Below are 27,055 nucleotides of genomic sequence, written 5' to 3' on the forward strand. Positions count from 1 at the left end.
TGATAAACACAACATTCTGTGTACTGGTTACTTTGATTGAGGGGTAGACAGAGAGATGGGATTAAGAGGTACACAGGTACAATCAAGGTATTGGTAATGTCCTCTTTCTTAAATTGGGTGGAGAAGACGTAAATATTAGTTTTATTTTTTTTAATTTAAATTAAAAAATTTATTCCTAATAAATATTTTGTAATTTTTAAAAGAAAATAAAAGATAAGAAATATGCATACAAAAATCATGATAGTAGCTGCTTTTAAGGGGAGCAGGAGGGAAATAGAACTGCAAATAATGCTTTAAAAGGACTTTCATCCTAATAATTTATTTCTTTAACAAAAGTGGAAGAAAATATAACAAAACAAGTAAAATATTCACAGGTATTCATTCTGATTGTAGGTGTGGAAAATACAGATTTGTGCTACATTATTCTTGTAATTTTTTCTATTTGAACTCTTTTTAAAATAAAGTATTTTATTCCCACCTCCATTGTGTTGGGATTGTAATGTCATAGATATAGACAGATTTCTAGGCAGACAAATTATAGAACAAGAATGTGAAGAGTAACAATATAGAAACGCTGTTCCATCCTCTGAGATACACTGTGAGCAGTAACATGAGGTAGCACAAATAGCACTTAGCTCTTGACTGAGTGAGGTGATAGACAAACACTTTCAGCTTATAGCACATCTTTATATTGTATATCACTTTAATACTACCTAAGTCACCACAGGATCTCTTTCTGACAACAAAGTTCACAGAAAGTAGGCAGCAAAATATGCTCTATTTAAAAGGAAGAAATATGAGTACTAAGCTATTTACTAGAAATCAGTGACACTATACCAAATATAAGCATTCAGTGACTATAAAAACATTTTAAGGGCTACATCTACAATACAAACAGACAAAATAATTTGAACTACAATTGAAACCTACAAAATTCTGAAAGATGTCATTTGAATTCTCAAAGGCACAGCAGTCAGAAAGTGTGTTTTTGAAAGCTAAGGAAGGCAATTTGCACAACGGAAAGATAAAATCTTCAACTAAACAAGAGTCTTGTATAGTTCAGGAAGAGAAATGAAATTGATATGTCAAAGAAGTTGGAGAGTGAAATATGGAAACTATCAAATCCAATGAAAGGAAGAATGCCTGAGAAGATAAGAAAATTATATGTGAAAATTACAGAAAGATTCATTGAAAATGTCAAATACTTCAAGATGGCCATAGGAAAGTACATGCTGTTTCTCTGAGGAAAGGCTGCTCCATATCAGCAGAAAATTGGGATTTGTAAATACACATGCAGTTTATAGAATGCCATTTAAATATATTGCCATTCCTTCTTCTATACTTAAGTATTTGGAGTCTATCTAATTGAGATTGAGAGAGTATTTCATCAGCCCTGAAGCACACGGGCACTCAAAGATTAACAGAGCTATAAGTCCCAGGATGGCAGGGTGGGTGTCTGATTTATCATTTTTATCTCCCCAGCACTTATTATAGTACTTTGTTCATAATAGGTGCTTGATAAATTTATGATAAAAAATAAAAATCAGTCCTGCTAGAGAAGAGGTCTTTTTTACCATCTTAATAATCAGTGTGCTCCAAAATAAATTAAGTATTTTTTGACAGTGAGGTAATAGGAAACACCAGATTAACCACACCACTATATTTTGAGAAATCTGTCTTGACATGGCTTTCTCTAATGTGGTATTGCAAATATTTGTCGTGCTCAGTAAACGAAAGCTTTATTATCAGCGAGTCAGTATGGAATAATAAAAGAAGCTCCTCACTAAAAGAATCAGATAACAGACTGCTACTACCTTAGACCACTTAGTTGTGAGATCTTCAACAAACCACTTTACCTCTCTGGCCTTTGGTTTTCCCATTTAAATAATGAGGCTGTTGGAGTAGATAATCCCTAAGGTTCCTTCTAGCTATTTCATATAGTCGCTGATGTGAATCCCTGAAAAAGCAGAGCATAACCAGTGATATCCTTAGACTGCACTTTGTTTAAATTAGCTTTCCTTCTCCAGGTGATTCAAAAACAAAACAGGAAATACAATTTCCCAGAACAGCCCAGCAGGGCTTTCCTAACTCGGTAGTGATGTACTAAAAACACCAACAGAGCCATATGAACTTGGTGGAGGCAAAATTGTTTTCTCCCAAATTGTCTGCATGAAAAGACCCACTAAGAAATAATGGGGTTCAGATATATGGAATACCTAGCAGACTGTTCTCTCACAAACAGGCATTGCAGACAGGCAGTGAAAGCAAGGCATATTGGAAGTGAACAATCAATAACTTCTGCTCCTGGTTTCCTGTCCCACCTCCAACCTGCCCCATTTTACAGAAAGCATAGCCTCAGTAGAAACCTGTGGTTTGAAACAATCAGCTCTGCTAAGGAAGTGTAGTAATTCCCTGTCATTACAGGGTGGCTACAGCCAGTTTCTCAGAAGTTGAAAGACACTGAAAAGGTCAAGGAAAATAGGCAATGAAACCAAAATGGTATTAACTAAAATGAACATGAAAAAGCAAAAGGAATTCCATAAACCTTTTGACTTGGAGGTGCACAGTAATGCCACATATCTGCATTCACAGAAATGTACAACCTTCTATGGACTTCCACATTTCAAAGTGCCTTTGCTAAATCATAAACACCTGCACAATATATGAATTATATAGAACATAAATCATTGGTATAAAACACAGTGGTTTGTTTTTTATCATCTCTACTAGTCCGTGCATTACATACCCCAAATAAAGAAAAACTCTATATAATTCCTTTGGCACAGAATGCGACCTTACAAAAAAAAAACTTCTGGAATAAACCGGCCATTTCTGTGAAACTGAATACTCTGTGTTGCAAATGAAGACTCTCCTAGAATTCAGGCTTTATTTTATAACTTCGATCACTAACTTTTTCTTTTACATGTCTGATTAGGCTTAATGAGTTAACTAGATTAAAGAAGTGTGATGTCCCATTAAATACATCAACTGACAACAATTAATTCCTCAGAGCATGTTCTCTGTTGATTGATTATATTTATCAGTGTAGAAGAATTTAAGCGATGTAAATCTCTTAGCAGAAAATAAGACTTGCAAACTCTGAGAGTTTAATTCAAAGATAATGATATTTTCTCTAAGTGAACTTTGTTCATTTATTTAGAAAATGATCCTGTTGACTTGTCAACAAATTAAGAAAGTGTCACAGTAACAAGTGACCCCTCAATAAAAAATGTCCACTATCATTGAAATTCTTAGCTCAGGAAGAAATCAGAAAACCAGGAGCTCCCTGATTGTGTAGAGTGTTATCTACAGCTGTTACCTTAGATTTGAGAAGTATATCATTGAGTTAAATCTGCATAAGAAGCAGTGTGAAGTTCAGAGATTTAGAAAGAAAGCTCAGAAATGTAGAAAAATACAAGTAATTTTGAATTTATTAAATATCCAGATTCCTTTACTTATTTTTGGTAATAGCCCAAGTTTCCCCAAAGCAGGCTGTCACAGGAAACTTGCAAACTCCCACAAATCAACATAGTAATAATAGGCCATCATAGAGCCTTCTTAAGTGATCCGGATAGAAGTCACGTAGGGTCTCCCAGGAGATTATGATCCATTTAAATCAGCTCAGTGAGTGAAATTAGCCAAACGAGAGATCCTAGTGGGAACAGACCAAGCACCTGTTTAAACATAAATAGCTCAATCATGAACAACAGTAGAAGACAAAGTATTGAAAACAAGAAAATGACAAAAGACTCAAAGCTTTCATTTGCAAAATGCATCCACAGTCATTAGAGTCTGAATAATCTAAAGATTAGCATCAGATGTGCGTGGGAGTTGCGGGATCCATTCAATGGATACAGGTAGTCAATGGACAATGAGAAAACTCCATGACATTTCCTTCTATACTTCACAGCAGGTTCCTGGTGTTGATACATGTGGAAGATTCAAAAGTATTTACTCACACTATTCATTGACCGAACAGAGCAACACAGTGGTAAATTTGTTCTTGGGACATGCATATGAACAGTCTTTCTCAATACAGAATCACCTTTCTTGGTTCTTATATATTATTAAACAGTTAAAAGTCTTTAATTTAAAAAATTCTGTATTCAATTAAGCAGATGTTCAATGTTTGCAGGTGAATCAAAGAGGAACCTTTGAATCGTGTTCGTTTAAGGGTATAAATATAAGTGGTCAATGAAATAAGCATCATTTGTTAACTAGAGTTGGCTGTTGTAAATAGTACATTTTTGGTTGTTTATTCTGTGGTGCCTAAACCAGGACATAAAAGTGAATGATCAGTGATAGTAATTTTATATATTCAAGTAAAATATTCAACAAACATATTAATTCAATCAAATCCTCCACATTTCATGACTAACCTCGAAGTTAGTATAAAAGGTTTTTGCAACTAGCCAAGTAAAAACTAATAAACATACAGAAGTCAAAAGCATACCCTGGCTATTTCATATCTACATGAGATATAATTATTAAATCTGGACAGAAAAAGAAAGCAAAACATTCCCATTTAAAGTTAATGAAATTCACTGGGTGACCCAGTCACTGAAATTAAAAGGCACGTGCTCATCTAGAGTGCCTCGACTGGATAGTGAACTTCCCCCTCATTATCCAAGTGGCCTCCCATTGCAATCTGGCTCACATTGCAATGGCAATTTCTATAACTGCTGCAGAACTGGAGTCACATGAGGGGAGATGAGAAAACCATGAAATTACATGCCTCCTGTGCATACTACCTATAATACCTACCCTTTGTTCTCTTCCGTCTTTACTCCTAAATATTAGATCCATCTGCTGGTATTTCCTTTCATACCACTTCCTCACATCCAAAACCAGAAAGAAGTTGACAAAACATTGGCTTCACCATAAACACTTACAGAGACTTCTTAAAATACAGGCATGCCGGATTTTACTGCACTTCACTTTATTGTGCTTTTTTTGCACAGGTTGAAGGTTTGTGCCAACCCTGTGTTGAGCAAGTCTATTGGTGGCATTTTTTGAACAGCATGTGCTCACTTCGTGTCTCTGTGTCACATTTTAGTAATTCTTGCAACATTTAAAGCTTTTTCATTATTATATAGCTGTCACGGTGAACTGTGATCAGTGGTCTTTAATGTTAATACTGTAATTTTTTGAGGGTGCCATGAACCACTCTCATATAAGGTGGCAAATTTAATCAATAAATATTGTGTGTGTTCTGTTGTTCTAGCAACCATCCGTTCCCCTATTTCTCTTCCTCTACTGAGGTCTCCCTCTTCCCTGAAACAACAGCATTGAAATTAGACCAATTAACAACTGTACAAGACCTCTAAGTGTTCAAATAAAAGAAAAAATCTCATGTCTTTCACTTTAAATCAAAAGCTTAAGTTGAACTTTTAAAATGATTAAGCTTAGTAAAGAAGGCATGTTGAAAGCCAAGATAGATCAAGGACTGGGCCTGTTGCATCAAATAGTCAAGTTGTGAATAAAAAGGAAAAGTTCTTGAAAGAAATCAAAAGTTCTCCTCCAGGGAACACACAAATGATAAGAAAGCGAAACAGCCTTATTTTTGATATGGAGAAAGGTTTAGTGGTCTGGATAGAAGATCAAACCAGCCACAATATTCCTTTAAACCAAACACTAATCCAGAAAAACGCTCTAATTTTCCTCAATTCTATGAAGCAGTAAGGAAACTGCAGAAGAAAAGTTTGAAGCTATCTGAGGTTTTGTTCATGAAGGTTAAGGGAAGAAACAGTCTCTATTACATAAAACTGCAAAGTGAAGCTGCAAGTGTTGATGAAGAAGCTGCATCAAGTTATCCAGAAGATCTCGCAAGGATAATTTTATGGTGGTGGCTACACTAAACAACAACAACAACAAAATAATGTAGACAAAACAACCTTATATTAGTGGAAGATGCCATCGAGGACTTTCATAGCTACAGAGAAGTCAATGCCTGACTTCAAAGCTTTAAAGGACAGGCTGACTCTCATAGCAGAAGCTAGTGCATCTGGTGACTCTAAGTGAAACCCAATTTTCAGCTACCATTCCAAAATCGAGGGCCCTCAGGAATCCTGCTAAATCTACTCTACCTGTGCTGTATATATGGAATAGCAAAGCCTGGATGACAGCACATCTGTTTACATTATGATTTACTGACTATTTTAAGCCCACTGTTAAGAACTACTGCTCAGAAAGAAAAGTCCCTTTCACAATATTACTGGTCACTGACACTGCACCTGGTTATCCAAGAGCTCAAATGGACATGTACAAGGAAATCAATGTTGTTTTCACACCTGCTAACAAACATCAAGTCTGCAGCCCATGGATCAGGGAGTAATTTTGACTTTCAAATCTTATTATTTAAGAAATATATTTCATGAAGCTATAGCTGCCATAGATTATGATTTCTCTGATGAATCTGGGCACCATAAATTGAAAATCTTCTGGAAAGTCTTCCCGATTCTAAGTGCCATTAAGAACATTCATGATTCATGGGAGGAGGTCAAATTATCAACATTAACAGGAGTTTGGTAGTAGATTCCAACTCTCATGGATGACTTTGAGAGGTTTAAGACTTTAGTGGAGGAAGTAACTGCAGATGTGGTAGAAATATCAAGAGAACTAAAATTGTAAGTGGAGCCTCAAGATGTGACTGGATTGCTGCAATCTCCTGATAAAACTTGAACAAGATGAGAATTTGTTTCTTACAGATGAGCAGATAAAGTTGTTTCTTGAGATGAAATCTACTCCTGGTGAAGAAGAACTCTAGTAAATCATTGTTAAGGTGACAACAAAGGATTTAGAATATTATATAAACTTAGTTGATGCAACAGTGAAGTCAGTTTGAGAGCACTGACTTCAATTCTGAAAGAAGTTCTACTGTGGGTAAAATGATATTAAACAATATTGTACATGACAGAGAAATATTTTGTGAAAGGAGAAGTCAACTGATGTGGCAAATTTCATCGCTGTCTTGCTTTAAGAAATTGTCACAGCCACCCCAACCTTTAGCAATCACCACCGTGATCAGTCAGTAGCCATCAACATCAAGGTAAGACCTTCCACCAACAAAAAGATTATGACTCTCTGAAGGTTCCAATGATGATTAGCATATTTTAACAATAAAGTATTTTTTAATTAAGGTACGCACATTGTTTTCTTTAGACATAATGCTATTGCACACATGGTAGACTACAGCATAATGTAAATATAACTTTTACATGCACTAGGAAGCCAAAAGAATTGTGTAACTCATTTTATTGTAATATTAACTTTCTTGCAGTGGTCTAGAACTGAGCTCAAAATACCTCTAAGGCATGCCGGTAATTGATAAATATCCTAGTTGCCAAATAGAAACTGCTATAAGCAGATAGGGTAAATCTTTTATCTGTTTAGTACAGTCTTCCTTTCCTGCACAATTCTTATTGTCATTGGAACATCTCGTTTAAATGTATCAGATTTTGAATATTAAATAATAAGGAAATACAATTTTATATTAATTCTCATTATTATAACTGGTTCTAGTGCTAACTTCCTCTGTTCAGTCCAGTGTACCCCAAAGTGTGGACCTAAGACCATATTAAACATCAGAATTGTTTGGAGTAAGGAGAAGCTTGTTAGAAATGTCCTGGCCGGGCGTGGTGGCTCACGTCTGTAATCCCAGCACTTTGGGAGGCTGAGGCGGGTGGATCACGAGGTCAGGAGATCGAGACCATCCTGGCTAACACGGTGAAACCCCGTCTCTACTAAAAAAAAAAAAAAAAATATTAGCTGGGCATGGTGGAGGGCACCTGTAGTCCCAGCTACTTGGGAGGCTGAGGCAGGAGAATGTCGTGAATCCAGGAGGCAGAGCTTGCAGTGAGCCGAGATGTCGCCACTGCACTCCAGCCTGGGTGATAGAGCAAGACTCCGTCTCAAAAAAAAGAAAATAAAAAGAAATGTAGAAATATAGATTCCTGGGTCCCTACCTACTGAATCAGAATCTCTTGTCAAGGACAATAGTAATCTCCATTGTTAATATACAGTCCCAATGATCTTTATGCACCAAAATTTGAGTTTCAGTCAAGTAAATGAATCCTTACACCCCATAAAAAAAAAAGAAAGAAAGAAAAACACTCTATGAAGTGTCACCACAAATAAGGAAATTATAGACAGTTACATTTCATAGGATTATAAATGTACAAAAGAGGCCAACTGGACAAAATATGCTGAATTCTTATTACTCCATGCTGCACCTTGTATTTACTCTTGAGTGCAGCACTCACCACAATGTTTTGCCTCATCATATATTTGATATATGTATTTTCCCTCCTTGACTATTAGCTATTAGGGAGAAGTAACAGTGTCTTCCATTATTTTCTTAGTGTCAAAAAATAGTGTCAATTATATGTACTGAAATGAAAGAATAAATATTTGTCTAGTAAGTAAGCTTATTGAGATATAAGAGTTACCTTGAGAAACTCCATTTAAAGTTGCCAGAAGAGCAATACATTATATTTCATTGAATCCAACATGCCACTGATTGTAAAACACATCATTATTTTATGTACTAAGAAAGAAAAACCCAGGAAAGTAAATATGACACCACTATTGATTGTAAGATACACTCCACTTTCAAGGTTAATAAAAATGTGAAAAAGTATGTCTTACTGTTAATGAAATAGGTTACATAGTGTATGGCACCCTGGTAGGCATAAGGAGTAAACACACTTCCACAGGAAATGATTTTCTTGACTGTATTGTCTATTCATTCCTGTTTCACCATGTTACCATATAAAGAAAGTAGGATTGATATTTCTTCAAGAACCATAGTCTGAGATTTTCTACTGAAAGACATTTTCCCATTGAACACTAGCCAAAGTAGATACAATTTACCGTAAAATATGGGTCTCAACAGACACTGACCCATTGATTATCCAAATAGAGCACTTGTCTCTCCATTCAGCATGCATTTTTTCAGGCCATAGAGCTCTGTAATATGAGCCTTAACTTGTACTTGGTGTTTAAATGGGAGTAATAAACATAAGTGGGTGGGCCAGGGATAGAAGCCATCTATTTAAATGAATTTTCAACCTAATTAGGTAACTAATTGTGCATCAGAACTTAGTTGGCATACAACATGTCATATATGGTTAACGGTGATTTATTCTAAAATTCTTCATTTAGATTGCTTTGTTCTCCATTTTCAATGAATCAAATCACTAAAAGACAGCTTTAATTTTGACAATGTTCTCTCTTTTGATCATTTTCTGTCTATAAAAATTTGCAGAAATTTTAAAATATCATGAAATAGAACCCGATGTTAGCAAAATGAAAAGTAAGAAAATTCACTGTTTAAAACCCCCCTGGAGCCTTATATGTGACACAGAATTGAAGCAGTAAATTCTGGACCACATTTGCCAAACACATAGTACTACACTGGTAATTATCAATATTGCAACACAAAAGAAGCGTTGTGTGAATAAAACATCTTACAGGCCTACATAGCATGCTAGTAAATAAACTGTTTTAATATAAATAATTTCTCCAATTAAACTTTTAAAGCACATGAGGGCAGAGACAGTAATTAATTAAACTACTTTGTACTCAACTGGCCCAACAAGGAGATAGAATTATGGTATTAAGGAAATAACAGGTAACTCATCTTTTAAAGTTCACTTGAATCAGCTTTAGTGGACAAGGCTTAAGATCTTGGTCTCCCTATCCACCTTTCTTCTTAAATAACTGGGGAATTGAAGAGGCAGCAGGGATAGTGGCAACATTTGGGTACTAAGAACATGCCTGCCTTCCCAGCTAATGGCCTGACTGAGCATTCAAGGAACTGAGGAGAGAACATGAAAGACTCTCTCCCTCTTACTTTCCATTGTTGTCTCCTCACTAGTTCAGTGGCCCATGGTACCGATCTTTACCCTTTATTTACCAGCCTCTCTGTCATCTCCAACCAGTATTCTTCACTCATGAAACCAATCTCCTTCTCTTATTGTGTAGCCTTAAGAGGAAAGCTTGAAATCTGATTTTTCATTCCAGCCTTACAACTAATTTTGTTCTGTGAATTTAGGCAAGTTGTTCCTTCTCTGAGGCTCATATTTCTGATCTGTATAATACCTACTTCACAAATTTGTTATAAACATTAAGTAAGATAATGTATGTGAATAATTAGCACCATGCCAACACATAGACTGAAACTCACCCAATGAGTATTTTTTAAGAGCCTATTCTTCGACACTCAAACTGGGTTAGAATGTAGGTGAGCTAAAGATGGAATAGGAAACCAAACATATTCGGCACCTGCCCTTGAGTATACCCTAGTAGACCTTTTTAGACCTTACGGTCTAGTGTGGGACAAGTAAATGAACAATTCTAATAATTCACGTTCATACTCTAATAACAAGATTACAGTGAGCTTTGTGAGGTCCCTGTATTGGTCTAGCAAGAGGCAAGATAAGTTACCTAAAATACAGGTAAAGTTGGCCTGGCCAGCTAGGGCAGGAAAAATTGTTCCAGGCAGAGAAAACAGTTGAATGAAGGTAGTACTTATTTAAAAATGTGAAAGAAGTTGTGTTTATAAGGGATTGGCAGCTTCAACACAACATGTGAAAAAAGAACGGGCTAAAATACAAAATACAAATTTCTTAAAGAATTCAGACTTTGTTGTAAAGCAATGATAGTATAGTTTGGATATTTGTCGCCTCCATATCTAATGTTGAAATGTAATCTCCAATGTTGGAAGCAGGTCCTGGTGGGAGGTGTTTGGATCCCAGAGCTAGATCCCTCATGAATGGCTTGGTGCCATCCTCATGATAATAAGTGAGTTATCTCTCTAAGTTCATGCAAGATCTGATAGTTTAAAAGAGTCTGGCACCTTCCCCTCTTCTCTCTTGCTCCCAGTCTCACCATATGACACATTGGCTCCTACTTTGCCTTCCACCATCACTGAAAGCTTCCTGAGGTCTCACCAAAAGTCAACCAGATACTGACACCACACCTTCTCTATAGCCTTTGGAACTGTGAAGTCATTATATTGCTTTTCTTCATAAATTGCCCAGTCTCAGGTGTTCCTTTATAGCAATGCAAAAACAGACTATTACAAGTGGGAAACAAAAACAAGAAGATTTTAAATCAAAGAGGAGCATGAATCAAATTCTACAACAATCACTCTTGCTTTAGTTTCAGATATAGATCACAAAGGAGCAAGCCGAAAGGGAGGGATTTCAGCTGGAAGACACTTATGTTATTCCAGAAAAGACTGAGTGGGTGAATGGAGACATGGCCTGGGGTAGAACAAGTGTAAATAGATGGAGATGGATGCGTAAAAATGATTGACGGTAGAATAAAATAGATAATGATGATTTTTTTAAATGTGTGGGGGAGGAAAGGGGTAGAGAGGAGGCAGAAAGGTGATGTAAATTGAGAAGTCCAGGAATCAGGCTTCAACAGAAAAGGAGTCTGGAGGAGTTCAGTTTTAGATATTCTTGAAGTTCCTAGAATTATTAAAATGCCTTTCAGGAGGCAGATGAATCCTCCATGAGGAGATAACCCACTGGCAGTCGGTTGGCAGTTGGATATATGAAGCAGAGTTTAGTAGAAACTTTGGAATAGTGTCAATATTAATGCTATTTTCATCTGTTTCATTCATTAACTCATGCTGGGTCTTTGTTTAAGGTGATCTTCTGAGCCTAGCAGTTCATGTCATACCTTCTTAGGTTATTGGAGTTCAAAAAATGACAAAATACTGTTATAAAGGGTAATGGAAAAAGCATCTAAGCTGACTCTGGTCCCAAGATCCCTAAAATTTTTCTGAGGAATGGTTTTCCTTATCTCAGTATTCAAAGACAGCCAACTACATTTGTTGCAGAAAAAGCAGACTTTGTTCAATGTATGCTCTGTACAGCTGCGATTTGGTCACATTTCTCCTTCTAAATAAATGTGAAAAGGCTGCCACCACCGATTGCCTCAGCTCACATTTGGCTTTTGTCAAATGTGGTCTGAGGAGAAAAAAATGAAAACTGGAGACTTTCTATGCTGAGAAACTTAAAGAACAAGCTGGGTTCTCTCTGTACTCTGAAAGGAAAGCAGGTTTGCAGCACAGAAAACTTGATGGAAATATTCTGCCAAGAGCTCCTGCACAAATAGAACAGAACATAAATGAGTGTGTGCTGATCAGCACACAATTGCAAGCAGAAACTAGAGCTATCCTTATTCATTTTTACTCTGGAAGGCTCTGCCAGTTGCTCTATAACCATGAACAATTTCTTCACCAGTTGGGTCAGGTGCTTAAGAAAATGTTTTTCATAAACATCCTAGTGACAGATTTTCCCCCAATGTTTGCCATGTCCTTTTGGGTTTAATCAATGCTTTACCTTTGAAATTCACTTTCTGAGTTTTAGTCCATGAGCAGCACATAGATTCAGAACCAGCCTGTATTTCCCTTAGCAGAGGCTGTCTGTTAAGATTCTTCTTGGCCTCTCTGTGTAGCATTCCTTCCTTCTGGGTATAGTGCAGGATCCTTTCTGGAATGAGGGTCTTATGACCCACAATCAAACAAGGTAGGTTAGAGAATTTCTTTATGGCCAGTTCTACTCAGAAAGGCAAAGGAAAGTTAGAGTGGTAATTTTAGGCTTTATGGCTGTCTTTGAGGAAAGAGATTGCTGTTTCTGAGACCCACTTCCGGGAAAGGGATTCTAGTTTCTATTTTGCCTCTGGGGAGAATGAGGAGTGAGAGACAGCAGGTCAGGAGAAGATCAGAGAAAAACTTTGCTTCTGAGGCTGCTTCCAAGCCCTTAACTTTGGGGAGTATCATTTCCTGAACCCCAGCAATGGCTACCACTTGTTGAGAGTTTCGTACATAGCAGGCAGGACTTTGCACGTTTTCTAAGAGCGTAACATTTTTAAAAAATTAATCCCATAAAAAAATGTTATGAGATTGATATTTATTTTAAGCATCTTATTTACTCTTTTGGTGAGGAAGAGATTCCCGCCCGCCCTAGGGTTGTGAGGGTAGCTGAACACACAAAACCCGACACTGAAAAGATGAGACAGAGAGAGACAGTAGGTTATTAGTCACACATACCCACAGCCCAGTGGAGAAGGGAGTCCACCTGCTGTACAAGATTACATGGGGGTTGCACTCAGGAACAGAGTGAACAACCAAGTGCTATGGCAGGCAAGTTTTGGAGTAACAAGAGGATGAGGTACCCCTGGTTCCCATGAAGGATGCAATTGACTTCTTCAAATAATTATGCAGGCTGGCAAGGAACTGAAACCCACAAAGGTAGCAGAAATGAGATCTCATCCATTTGATAAGGAAAGTTGTTTGGCTAGAGGGCCTTATCCATGGAGCAGAGAGGGGAGGGGAACTTGGAATTCAAATATTTGAGACCCTTCTAATTTCCCAAGATGTCAGGGCATCACATAATATTAAATCTTAATTTTAGGCATTACATCATAGTATTATTCTCATTATCATATCGAGAAACTGAAATGCAGGGAGATTTAATAATGTCCTGGGGCGACATAGGTGACAAACGATACATCTAGGATTTGAGCCCAAGATTCTTGATCTCTAAAGGTGAAGAAGTATTTATTTCTTGTCTTAAGTAAATATTATGTGTTATATTTTTCAATCTTGCTCTATCTTCTTTCTGAGATATGATAGAATACTCTACATAGAAATCTAATTACATTGGCTTTACTTCAGAAAAAGAGAAACACCTGAATCCTGCTGAAAAATTCTAGAAGGCAGACGCCCTATCCCAGAGATGTCCTAATCCCTAGAACCCATGAATATGTTACCTTTCATGGCAAAAGGAATGTTGAAAATATGATTAAGTTAAGGATTTTGAGATGTGAGATCATCCTGGATTAGCCAGGTAGACCTAATGTAGTCACATAATGATGCTTGTAGTAACAAACCTGCACGTTATGCACATGTACCCTAGAACTTAAAGTATAATAATAATTTAAAAAAGAAAAAAGAAATCTGTTAAAAAAAAAAAAAAAAGAAAAGAAAAAAAAGAAAGAAGCAGGAGAGTCAGAAGAGACATGATTACAGAAGCAGAGGTCAGAGTCGAGGCCAGGGGCCAGAAGCCAAAAAATGCAGGAGACTCTAGAAGCTGGAAAAAAACAAAGAAGCGTATTTTTTCCTAAACCCTCCAGAAGAAGTCAGCCCTGCCAACATTTTTACTTTAGCCCCGCAAGACCCATTTCAGATGTCTGACCTCCAGAACTATAAGATAATTTTTTAAGCCATTACATTGGTAGCAATTTATTATAGCAAAAACAGGAAAATAATACAGCAATGGTGAGCCTCAATGCTTGTTCCAATATTTGTTTTTATGTTCTTCCCACATCTCCAATTTCTTCTTAGGACATTTTGGTATTTGAGAAGCATAGCGTCTGCTCCTAAGGCCTCTCATAGACCCTTTCAATGTCTATGTCTCCTCTACTTTCCAAAATTCTATTATGTCTCCAGGATCACATTTAATATTATTCCTCCTTCAAATCACCTCCTATTTTCTTCTCAAGGATTCTAGTCCCCATGTTATTTCTGCTTTCTACTTACTTTAATGTGAACCTCAAGTCTTTTTACCTTTCATTTCTACTGCACTGATTCCTTCTGTGCTTCTTTTATCCACTTCAGTGCTTCTTATCCAACTCTGATCTACCCTTGTTCATCTCTTGTTCATCTCAGGTCTCAGCTTAAATGTTATTTCCTCAGGGGAGACTTCCTTATACCCTAGACAAGCTCAGAACCACATGTTATACAATCTTGTCAGAGTTTTTGCAGCAGTTGCAATTTACTGAATACTTTTTAAGGTCTATCTTTCCCATTAGACACAATCCCTGTTAGATGATGGTTCATGTCTTGTTTACAGCTGTGTCCCTAACATCGAGCCAAGTGTCTCTCACTTAGTATGTAGTCGATAAATAGTTGTTAGACAAAAGAATGAGTAAATAAAAAGGATTATTGATAGTTCCCCGTAACTCAGAAGAAAGTGCAACTCTTCTTTATCCCAATACTAAAAGTAAAATTGTCCTAATAATCATAATCTAAAGGACATATATACATTTAATATAATCAACAACCTTGGTACAATATATGGAATATATCGCATTCAAAACATAGTCAACATTTGTATGCATGTGTTTGTAAAAGTTGAGCATTCCTAATCCAAAAATCCAAAATACTCCAAAATCTGACACTTTCTGAGCACTGACATAATGCCACAAAGGGAAAATTTTATACTTGACCTCATGTGATGGGTCATAGTCAAAACACAAGCATATGGCATAGCTTATTCTGTGTCTCCAAGGAAAAATATACTCTCCCAGCCCCCTTCAGCTGTTATATATATTTTTCATACATTCCCAGAATCCCTCACACAAGCAGGGACAGAAAGAGTAATAAAATTATATGCATAGAGGCTGGACATGCTGCAAGTTCCCCATGATTTCCCAAATGGATCTAAGACCTATGTACATTACGAACTGTATATAGCTCTTATTCTTGTACTGTCTGGTATAAATATATTGTGGAAAATGTCGAAACATTCTGCAGATACCGCTATCAGTAATAGTGATAAGAAAAAGAAGCAGCATTTGTGTTTACGTTTATCTACAGCACAGAATGTCAAGCTGTTGGACAAACCAGACAGCTTTGTGTGAAACATCTTACAGAAGAGTATGATATTGAAATGACCTCAGTATATTACCTGAAGTAAAGAGAAGGTTAAACTAAAGAGAAGGTTTCACTATGCTGAAAGTGATAAACAAAAGTTAATTTTTAAAAATAGAAAAACACCACATAAAGCTAAAAAGAAGATCTTGATTGTGTACTAAAAGGTGGATCCATCAGCACCACAGTGAATACATGCCACTTAATGGTGATGCTGATCATGAAACAAGCAAAGATCCAGCATGGTAAACTGAAAATTAAATGAAACTATGAATATCAAACAGGCTGATTGCAGAAACTTAAGAAAAGGCATGGTATTAAGTTTTTAAAGATTTGTGGTGATAAAGCATCCGCAGATTATGAAGCAGCAGAGAGATTCATTGATGAGTTTACCAAGATCATTGCTGATGAAAATCTGACACCACAACAAGTTATAATGCTGATAAAACATCACTGTTTTGTCATTGTTGCCCTAGAAAGACACTGACTAGAGCAGATGAAACAGCACCTAGAGGAACTAAAGGTGACAAGGACAGAACGGCTGTAATGTCCTAATGCAGCAGACACGTATAGGTGTAAACTTGCTGTGATAGGCAAAAGCTTGGGTCCCCACTGTTTTCAAGGAGTGAATTTTTTTCAGTCCATTGTTGTTCTAATAAAAAGGTATGGATCACCAGGAACATCTTTGCTGACTGGATTCACAAATATTTTGTACCAGTGGCTCATGCTCACTGCAGGGAAGCTGGACTGCATGATGATTGCAAGATTTTGCTATTGCTTGACAACTGTTCTGCTCATCCTCCAGCTGAAATTCTAATAAAAAATAATGTTGATGTCATGTATTTTATCCCAAATATGACTTCATTAATTCATCTATGTATCACGGTTTCCTTAAATCAGTGAAGTATAATCATAAAAACACTTTCTCGAACACCATGCTAGTAGCAGTGAACAGAGGCGTGGGTTGGAAGGTTTTCAAAAGGAGTTTAGTATGAAGGATGTCTTTATTTTTTATTTTATTTTTTTAAGACAGGGTCTCGCTCTGTCACCCAGGCTGGAGTGCAGTAGTATGATCATGGCTCACTGCAATCTCAACTTCCCCGAGGTTAAGGTGATTCTCCCACCTCAGTCTCCCAAGCAGCTGGAGCTAAAGGAAATTGCCTACATCCCAGGCTAATTTTTGTATTTTTTTGTAGAGACAGGGTTTCACCATGTTTCCCAGTCTGGTCTCGGACTTCTGGGCTAAAGCCATTTACCCACCTTGGCCTCCCAAAGTTCTAGGATTACTAGCATAGGCCACGATGCCCAGTCATGAAGGATGTCTTATATGCTATTGTCAATTATTGGAACACAATGACGAAAGACACTATTGTGCATGTCTGATACAACCTCTGTCCTGAGACTGTGTTCGGTGATAATGATGAACAAGGTGATGATTTTGAAGGATTTGTAGCATATAAATTCTGAGTCAGGAATAATGGTGATGTCAAACAACCACAGATTGTCCTCATGGGTGGCTGAAATAGTAACATCTTTACTTATTGATGGTTAACTGTACACAAACTTTGTTTCATATACAAAACTATTTATAATATTGTATAAAATTACCTTCAGGTTATGTGTATAAGGTATACATAAAAAAAAATACATTTTGTGTTTATACTTGGGTTTTGGTCCCAAGATATCTCACCATGTATTTTCAAACATTCCAAAATCTGAAAAAATATCCAAAATCCAAAGCACTCTGATCCTAAGCATTTCAGGTAAGAAATATTCAATATGTATGTGTGTAAGTGTATACAATAGATTTCACAGGGCCATTCTTTATAATGTTCTGCTATAATAACCACTTACATAGCAAATAAATGTCATTGAGTAGTATCAATTCTACAGCTCGGCCAATAAAATATGGTAGAATTTATATCACATTGCACATTTTGTGGAATCCAAGACTGACATGCGATCAGGGCCAGCTTCACGAACATACAAAGCCCTGCAGTCGGGGGGCCTCATGCTCAATTTAATGCTCTATGGTTGCTAACTTGAAATCCTTAATAATTATTGAACAGGGGCTCCACATTTTCATTTTGCACTGGAATTTTCAAATTATGAAGCCAGCCCTGCTCTTCATGGATGAATTTATTCTACAACAGTTTTTAAGATTTTACTGTACATCAAGTACCATTTATGGGGATACAAAACACAAATATGAGGATGTTCTCAAGTTGGATACAGATAGCCAAACAAAATTTACAAATAATTACAAAATAACATGACAAAGTCTATAATGGAGCCAAACAAAAAGGACTACAGGAACACTACGAGATAAGTTAAAAATCCTGCCTGAGAGAATTAAGAAAGGCTTCTCAGAGGAGATAATATTTGAGCTGAGTCCTCAAGAACGAAGGGGGATTCTCTGGTGGGAAAGGTCATTATGAATGCAATGATTAGAACTACTTAGTAAGCGTACAAAAAAATGAGAAGATAATAAGATTTTCTGCAACTACTTTTCCAGATCAGAGAGTATCTGGTTTATTTCATCACTCCTTAAGAACAAGCCCAAGGGTATTTCCCTACAACAATCCCATTGTCCATTATTCACAGTTTTAAAAGTCCTGGTCTAATGGAGTAGGGAGGAGACAGTGAAGAGTGAGCACACAGGGGACCTGTGAGAGCTGCCCAACAAGGACAGAAAGTGTAGGTTTGGGGTGCAGAAAATATAAGAGGCTGCTTAGAACAACTTTCTAAGAACCCTAAGAATCTTAGCCAGGACAGTCACATGGGCTGTCTCTCCTTCTGGGAAACTTCACCAAGATCAGCCCATTGACTTTTTGGCACCCCTCTGGTAACTTTTTCACTTTCTCCCTGTCCTCCTCATCTTTTAATCAGGGTAATCCTTTCCTCTACAACTTTTTGCAGTGTTCCTCAAAAGGAGATGCCCCTGTTTTCCCAAAACCTCTTCACTTTTTTCCACAACATTCTTTTATAGCATATTAAACTCTGAGCTCAAAAGGATATTTGTTTTTTATCTGTCTAGTATAGCAGAGTAAAAGAACAAAAACTGAAGGGTTAAGTCCCCATATGAGAGAATCTGCAGTGGATCTTTAGAGCATGAGTTGGGAGATGATTCTGGCTCGAGATCCTTGGGGCAGGTACCGGGGTCCTTGATGAGTTCATTCAGCATTAATGGATTATTATGACTAAGATGGAAACCTGGGCTCTACCTTCTCTGAACTCTTTCCTTTTCCAAAAGAGACACCTAAAGAGGTCAGGTAATCTCTTACAGATCTAGAAGCTTAGGTTCCACTTTTGTGTCCAAGGATTTATCTCAGAGAGAATGGTGATGCCTAGAGCCTATTCAGAAAGATGTGTAGAAACTTGTGATCCTGAGGAATTATAATAACCTGGATTCATGGCAGGACTTTACATTTCTAAGCCAAATAAATGTCATCTCCTTATGGGAGCAAGGGAAAGTGCCCTAGTTAGGCTGCCAGAGAGCTGAAAGTTTGTCTGCATCCAGACAGCATATTGTTAAGTATCATTTTTTGTCCAATCTTAGAATCTGCAACTTTTAACTGATTCTTGTATCAGTGATATACTGGTTTCATAAAACAATGTCAAAGTGGGTATTTTTCTATTTTTTGGAAGAATTTGAAGAAAATTGATTTTAGTTCTTTCTAATTTATATATTGTTCAGAAGACATATTGTTGTAAAAATACCAATTCTTCTGCTTCAATCATTCTACAGATTCAGTGCAACCCCAATAAAAATACAGCATGTTTTTGGTTGATATTAACAAGCTGATTCTAAAATTTATATAGAAATAAAAAAAGCCAACTCACAGAAGAACAAAGCTAGAAGACTTTACTGCCGGATATCAAGACTTACTGTAAAACTATAATGAATAAGACATTGTGGGGCCTGGCATGGTGGCTCATACCTGTAATCCCAGCACTTTGGGAGGCCAAGGAGGGCAGGTTACTTGAGATTAGGAGTTCAAGACCAGCCTGGCCAACATGGTGAAACCCCATCTCTACTAAAAATTCAAAAATTAGCCAGACCTGGTGCTGCACATCTGTAGTCCCAGCCACTTGGGAGGCTGAGGCAGAAGAGTCACTTGAACCCAGGAGGCAGAGACTGCAGTGAACCAAGATCATGCCACTGCACTCCAGCCTGGGTGACAAAGCAAGACTCTGTCAAAAAAAAAAAAAAAAAAAAGACATTGTGGTATTGATGCAACAATAGAAAAAACTGACCGTGATATGGACACAGGAGCGCAGAATCAGACCCACACATACATATTGTATCAGCCGGGACTCAGGACAGGATCTTTCACATTGCCTTCACCACTATCTATGCCTTTTTGTCAAAAGGAGAATTGGTTGGAGGGGTCAGGGAGGAAGTCACTAATGAGTCCTCTTAATGCACTGGCATGGAGGAAAAAGTCAAAGATTGAAAGACTTTCTGAAAAACCAAGCATATCCAGCTGCAGACATGAAGAGAAAACAGCAGATCTATGGCACAATGTTGCCTCTGTGCAATACCACTCTTGTGGGTGCACTGCAAACCACTGGTAGGGGCCTAGAGCTACTGTTGGTCAGCTGAGACAGCAGTCACAAGGAAAATCTAGACATGGAGAAGAGTGAGAATAAACTAGAGCTCACCTGCATCTCTGGGTTCATCTATTACCGTATCTACCAGAGAAGACCTTCAATACTAACAGCCATTTTCTCTTATTCTCCTTCCAATTCTGTTCAAGTTCTTCTACATAACCAACTCTAATGGAAAATTCTTCAAATAAAATTTTTGGAAATGCAGTTTTCAGCTTAACCAAATTTAACACAGCTCAATTTAGCACATCTAGTCACTTGATTTATAACAAATCTAATATTCTGATGCAATGCAGAAAAGATAATATTTTCAATAAATTCTCCAAGATCAGTTGGATATTCATGTGGGAAACAATGAATCTTAATACCTAGCCCACACATCACAAATATAATCAATTCCAGATGGATTATAGATATAACTGTGAAAGGTAAAACAATAAAGCTTTTGTAAGGATATATAGATCAATATCTTCATAACCTCAAAGTAGGCAGAAATTTCTTTAAGAAGGCACAAAAAGCACTAATGATAAAAGGCAAAAAAAGGTGATCAATTGGACTATATAAAATTGATAAACCATTAGAAGAGTGAAAAGGCAAGTCACAATATGGGAGGAGATATATGCAATAAATATGTCAGGCACTCATGTTTAGAGTATTTAAATAACTCCTACAAACAAACAAGCAAGCAAACAAATAAGCAAGCAAGCATATAACTCAACAGAAAAATGGGCAAACGATGTGTATAAGCATGTCACAAAAGAGTATATCCAACTGGTAAATATAATCATTTATTACTGTGTAAAGAATTACCCCAATGTAAGTAGTTTAAAATAGCAAGCATTTACAATAGCACACATATTTATCTCACGTACTCTTATTATTCCTGTGGGTCAGGAGTCCAGGTACTTAACTAGGTCCTCTGACTCTGAGTCTCTCACAAGGCTGCAGTCATCTTAAGGCTCAAATGAAGATGGATCTGTTTCTAAATTCACTTCAGGGATTGTTGGCAGGATTCACTTTCTCATTGGCTTTTGGACTGAAGGCCTCATTTCTTCAGTTCTTCGTCACATAGACCTCTCAATACAGCAGGTCATAACATGGCAACTGGCTTCATCAGAGAAAGTAAACAAAACAGCAAGACTGCCAGCAAGACAGAAGTCACAGTCTTTACAATCTGATTTTAGAAGTAACATCTCATCACTTTCACCATTCTCTATTGGTTTAAAGCAAGCCAGGAGGTCCAATACACACACGAAGGCGGGGAGCATATTACACAAAGATATGACTATCAGGACAACAAGAATTCTCAAACACTGTTGATGGGAGTATGAATTATTACAACCGTGCTGGAAAATGTCTTAACAGTATTTATTAAATACTGAATATACATGTAACCTCTTACCCAGCAATTCTACTCCTTTGTATATGCCCCAAAAAAATATATACATGTGTTCATCCAAAGAAATGTTCATCCAAATATATGTCCAATATAGACATATAGGTTACCTCAAGCCAACCTAAATGTCAATCATCAGTGAAATGCATAAGCATATTATAGCATATTTGTACAGTAAAAGTCCAACAATAAAAATGAGTAAATAATGACTATGTCCAACAATATCGATAAATCTCTTAAGTATAATTTGAGTGAAATAAGACACTCAAGAGGGCATGCTGCTCAATTTCATTTATGTTAAAGTTCAAGGGCAAGTTGAACTAAGCTATGGTATGGAAAGTCAGCATAGAAGCTACTCTTTTTTTTTTTTTTTTTTTTTTTTTTTGAGACAGAGTCTCGCTCGGTTGCCCAGGCTGGAGTGGTGCAGTGGCCCGATCTCAGCTCACTGCAAGCTCCGCCCCTCGGGTTCACGCGATTCTCTTGCCTCAGCCTCCTGTGTAGCTGGGACTACAGGCGCCCGCCATGACACCTGGCTAATTTTTTAAATTTTTTTATATTTTCAGTAGAGACGGGGTTTCACCGTGTTAGCCAGGAAGGTCTTGATCTCCTGACCTCGTGATCCGCCCACCTCGGCCTCCCAAAGTGCTGGGATTACAGGTGTGAGCCACCGCCCCCGGCCAGAAGCTACTCTTGGTAGTGACTGGAAGGGGAGATTAGGGAGTTTGTAGAGTTTTGCTTAAAATCCTTCAGTGTGGTTCCATCTCATTCGAAACTCATTGAACTATAAGATCCTATATGATTTGTTCCCTGAACTCTCCCAGTATCACTGTGTCCTCACTACTAGTCCCCCACTTTACTATGCCAAATTCCTTGAACCTCCCAACCATGCTTCTACTTCAAGGTATTTTCTCCTGCTGCTGATAGACCTGGAACTTTCTTCCCTCCAGATTTTGGAATGCCTTGGAGCTTCACCTTCTTCACACTTTGTTCAAATATGAGCTTATCAGAGAGGATTTACATTACCACTCTATAAATTTGCTCTCAAACCTACTTTATTTTTGTCATGACAGTTGCCAGTATCTGCCATATCACTGCAACTCATTTATTTACTTAATATCTGTCCTCCTCTACTAGACAATCAACTCCATGAGCAAAGACTTCCTTGTTTTTTAATTGCTGTTTCTGTGAAATCTAGAACAATGCCACTCTTTAAATATTGGATTTTGGGGTTTTGTGGGATTTCTAAGACAAAGTCTCATTCTGTCACGCTGGCTGGAGTGCTGTGGTACAGTCATAGCTCACTTTAGCCTCATCCTCCTGGCTTAGGCAATCTGCCTGCCTCAGCCGCCTGAGTAGCTGGGACAATGGGCACGGGCCCATTTTTTAAATTATGGGTTTTTTTTTTTTATTTTTATAAAGACAAGGTCTCATTTTGTAAAGACAAAGTCTCATTATGTTGCCCAGGCTGGTCTCAAACTCCTGGGCTTCAAGCAATCCGCCAGTCTCAGCCTCCCTACGCACTGAGTTTACAGGCATAAACCACCACGCCCGGCTCTTTAAATATTGTTTAAACAAAGAAGAGACCAGAAATTTCAATAACGAGACAAGAAAGGATCACAGAACAGAGCTAGCATCAGTACAGGCAGGGATCAGGAAAAAACACATGTCACAGAGAGATTGTCCATTTTGGTTATTGAAAAGAAAGGAGTTAGTAGTGCATGATCAATATCTTAAGAGCAAGAGGTATGAAGAAGGTGATATCTACTTGATGTAAATATTAATATCCCATGAGTTTACTCAGAGAAAGATGGGAACAGGGATCAATATCAATACTTCTGAGTGGTAATAGTTCTTCCCATATGATATTAATCAGAGCCTTACATCAGGGTAGTCCTAAACTGTAGGAGAAGATACCACTGAAGCTTCCTGAGTTCTCTTTGTGTCAAAAGATTTAATTTTTTCTGATAGATGACTAAGGGAATAGTTCATAGACAACTAAAAATAAAAAGTAATTTATGTAAACAGAGAGCAAAGAAATCAGCTACACAATCAGATTTTCAAGTATAGTATATCAAATTGTTTGATTGATTTTTGAAGCCATTAAGGTAAACTGCTGTTTATTCATAAATACTGTTAAGTCTAGTGCTTTAGTCGATGAATATACTGAAAGTGGCAGCTTTTAATTCATTGCCACTATATTGTTCACAGATAGAAATGATATGACAAATGCTCCCAATGAATGTTTAGTTCATATTTCTTTTTATTCCATATTCACATTTGTCTTAGGTCGTTTGACTCACAGTTTTATCAGATTCACATAAGCAGCTCTTATGCCCACATTAGCAGTCTTGTTTTATGTTTTCCATTATTGGTACTCTGTAAATTTTTATCCTCCTCATTGTCTGTCTGGATCAAGGACCATTTAAACTGTTAAGTTGAAATGTGTTTCATTTTGCATTTTCAACCCCTAAAAGACAGTGAATACAATGTAATTAAGTCAATATTTGGCATGTGTCCATCCCATAATAATATTTCATTCAATTTGGTTATTAGAACTTTATAGAGCATAGGTCCTCTAATTGCATTTTTAAAAATAGTAGGTTACACATTTCATTTCCTGGGAATATCTAAGAGATACTATAAACAGATACATAGTGAATGGAACACATCGACTTTATCAGCTAAGCTAAGTATAAATATTCACCTCCCATGTAACCAGAAGAAAATATCACTTCAAATCTGGCCTTCAAACTAACGAAACCATAATGCATACTTAGGTGTGGCATAGAAAATGATACATTTATCTATAATCTGGCAATTTACATACATTTTATGACATGCCTAAATGCATGTGTGTTTAATATAAACTTTTATTTACAAATTAAGAAAGATAATGTGAAATAATAGATTTGTTTTCTTGCTAACATATTAAATTCAAATAAACCAGGATATTAAGATTTAATTATATAAAAATAGAGTAAATAATCATCTTTAGGAAAGGTTAGAGTAAATGAACTCCTCGATAAGCAGCATGGAAAAAATAATACTCATCTTTACTTATTTTTCCCGTTCCAAACTTTTGAGTCTTTAAGTCAACCAATGGGAAATAATAAGCATATGCAACTCAATTTGATCTTCATTACCCAGTCAATTTCAGTTTTAGGACAGTAATTTTCCAAGATTTTTAAAAACTCTTTCTTACAAAATTAAAGCAGCATCTTTTCTGTCATATATTTTCTGAAAGCAAACAAGTAAACAAATTTACTTCTAGTATTACAACTTCTTTTCTAAACTTTTTACACTTACTCATTTATTAAGAATCTAATTTGTTCCTCATCTGAGAATTTGTTTCTTATGCCTGCCGTATTACTTATCTTCCTTGCACTACACAAAAACTGCCTAAATGCCTTATTTTAGAGCCCTCAACATCTTGCTTTTCCCTGAAGCACTCCTTGTTTTCAAATTGTTATTTTCTTCTACTTTGCCCCCATCTCTTCACTTAAGAACTATGTTTGCCTTCAATGATCCCCATTCAGGAAAAGCAGGCAAACAATCTACTGAAGTTCATGCGCTAAGACATGAATAAATAATCTGTTGGACTCCAGTCATTCCCTGTGTGTTTTCTATTTAAAAGCCAGTAAGGGTTAAATCAAGCACTTTGTAATTCGGTGGGCTTGCCAACAAAATGATGGTGAACATGGACAGGCATTAAGAATTTGAGTGGACATGTCCTCCAGCACAGTGAAATCCTACTATGTGAGTTATGTTCCACCACTTCTGTCATTGATCAAAGGCAGCTTTTGGAACCGTGTATGTACCTCATGGTCAAGCGTGTTCCTACAACCAGACAAAAGTCCCAGAATACAGTCTTACATGTTAACAGTGATTAGCTTTCTGTGGGTAGAGTTTAGAGCATCTGCTACCAAAAGGAAAAGTGGCAATAATTATGAAAAATCCCACCATTATCCTTTCCCATATCCAGGTCTTCACAAGTAGAAATAAATCATAAGTTAACCTAATAACTCATCAATATTATTTCAATGAATTATCATCATCTTCATCCAAAAATATTTACTGAGTCCTCTGTGCACATCCCTGGATAGAAGAACATTTCAAAAATAGACAATTAGTATGGGCCACCTAGGTACTTACTAGTCAAACAAGGGAAAAAATAATCCCCAAAAATAAGTAAAGAGCAGTACAAGACTGTGTGCATGTGTGTGTGTGTCTGTGTGTGTAATATGTGTTATATATGTAACCCAGCCTGGGTACTATTAATTTATAATGCTGTTAATAAGAATGTTATTTCTCGCCTCAGAAGGACTCACAGAAACCAAACAGCAGATCTTCTTTCATTAAGAAACGTTCAGGGGCAAAGCCCATACATTAGCAGCATGGGTAGAAATTTTAGCAACAATAAATCGTAGGGATTCTGCAGCACAGCCCCATGATTGAGTCACAGAGAGATGAGATGGGTTGCCCAATGTTGCAGAACTTAAAACTGGCACAAAAACTCCTGATATTGACAATAAGTGCTCGAAGTAATTAAAGAAAGTACCTTGGTCAATATAAAGCCAAGTCGCGAAGAGATGTCACTATTTCTCTTTCAATACATTTACCATTTTATGTTATAATGTCCAAAATCAATGGCAGTGGGTGAATCTGTATTCATGCTGTCAAAACAATCTTCAATAGAGCTTCAAAATGAACCCTCTGGTTTCATAACAATGATCAGCAAGAAACCACAAACCTGTTTTCAACAAGCCATGCCCCATTTTACTGGTCAGAACATCCAGTCATCGTGTAACAAGCCTCTGAAATGAACTGCCTGCCTCCTGCTATTCACTCTTCATTTATTAGGTGAATTTATTGGGGAAATTCTCAGATATCAGTATTTATAAATAAAAGCTGAAAAGAGTTAAGTGGCTTTTTTATTCAGTTTTCAAATGGTCACTCTTCATTATGAGAAATACTGTGCTATTGTTAAAAGTGAATACCATAGACAGAAACAGCGAGTTTTGGAAAGATAAAAATAACAGTAAAGTGTAAAAATGCCACCAAAATATTAAGAAAGATATTTTGCTTCATGCCCATAGGGAAAACCAGAAGAAACAATATAATAAACAAAGTAATATCCTAGTTAAGTAAATGAAAATTGCATTTTCTGTCACATATTGTTAATTATGTGGCAGTTAACATCCTCAAGTACATAAATGCACTTCCGAGTTACTCATGTTACCTCACTGAATATCTTCAGAAAAGACTCCTCTAAATTATTCACCTATTAAGAAGAATATTTATCTCTTCAGAATGACCGACAGAAACCAAACAGATCTTCCTTCATGAAGAAATGTTCAGTGGCAAAGCCCATACATTAC

This window comes from Macaca mulatta, chromosome 1, assembly GCF_049350105.2.
Source record: "Macaca mulatta isolate MMU2019108-1 chromosome 1, T2T-MMU8v2.0, whole genome shotgun sequence".
NCBI lineage: Eukaryota > Metazoa > Chordata > Mammalia > Primates > Cercopithecidae > Macaca > Macaca mulatta.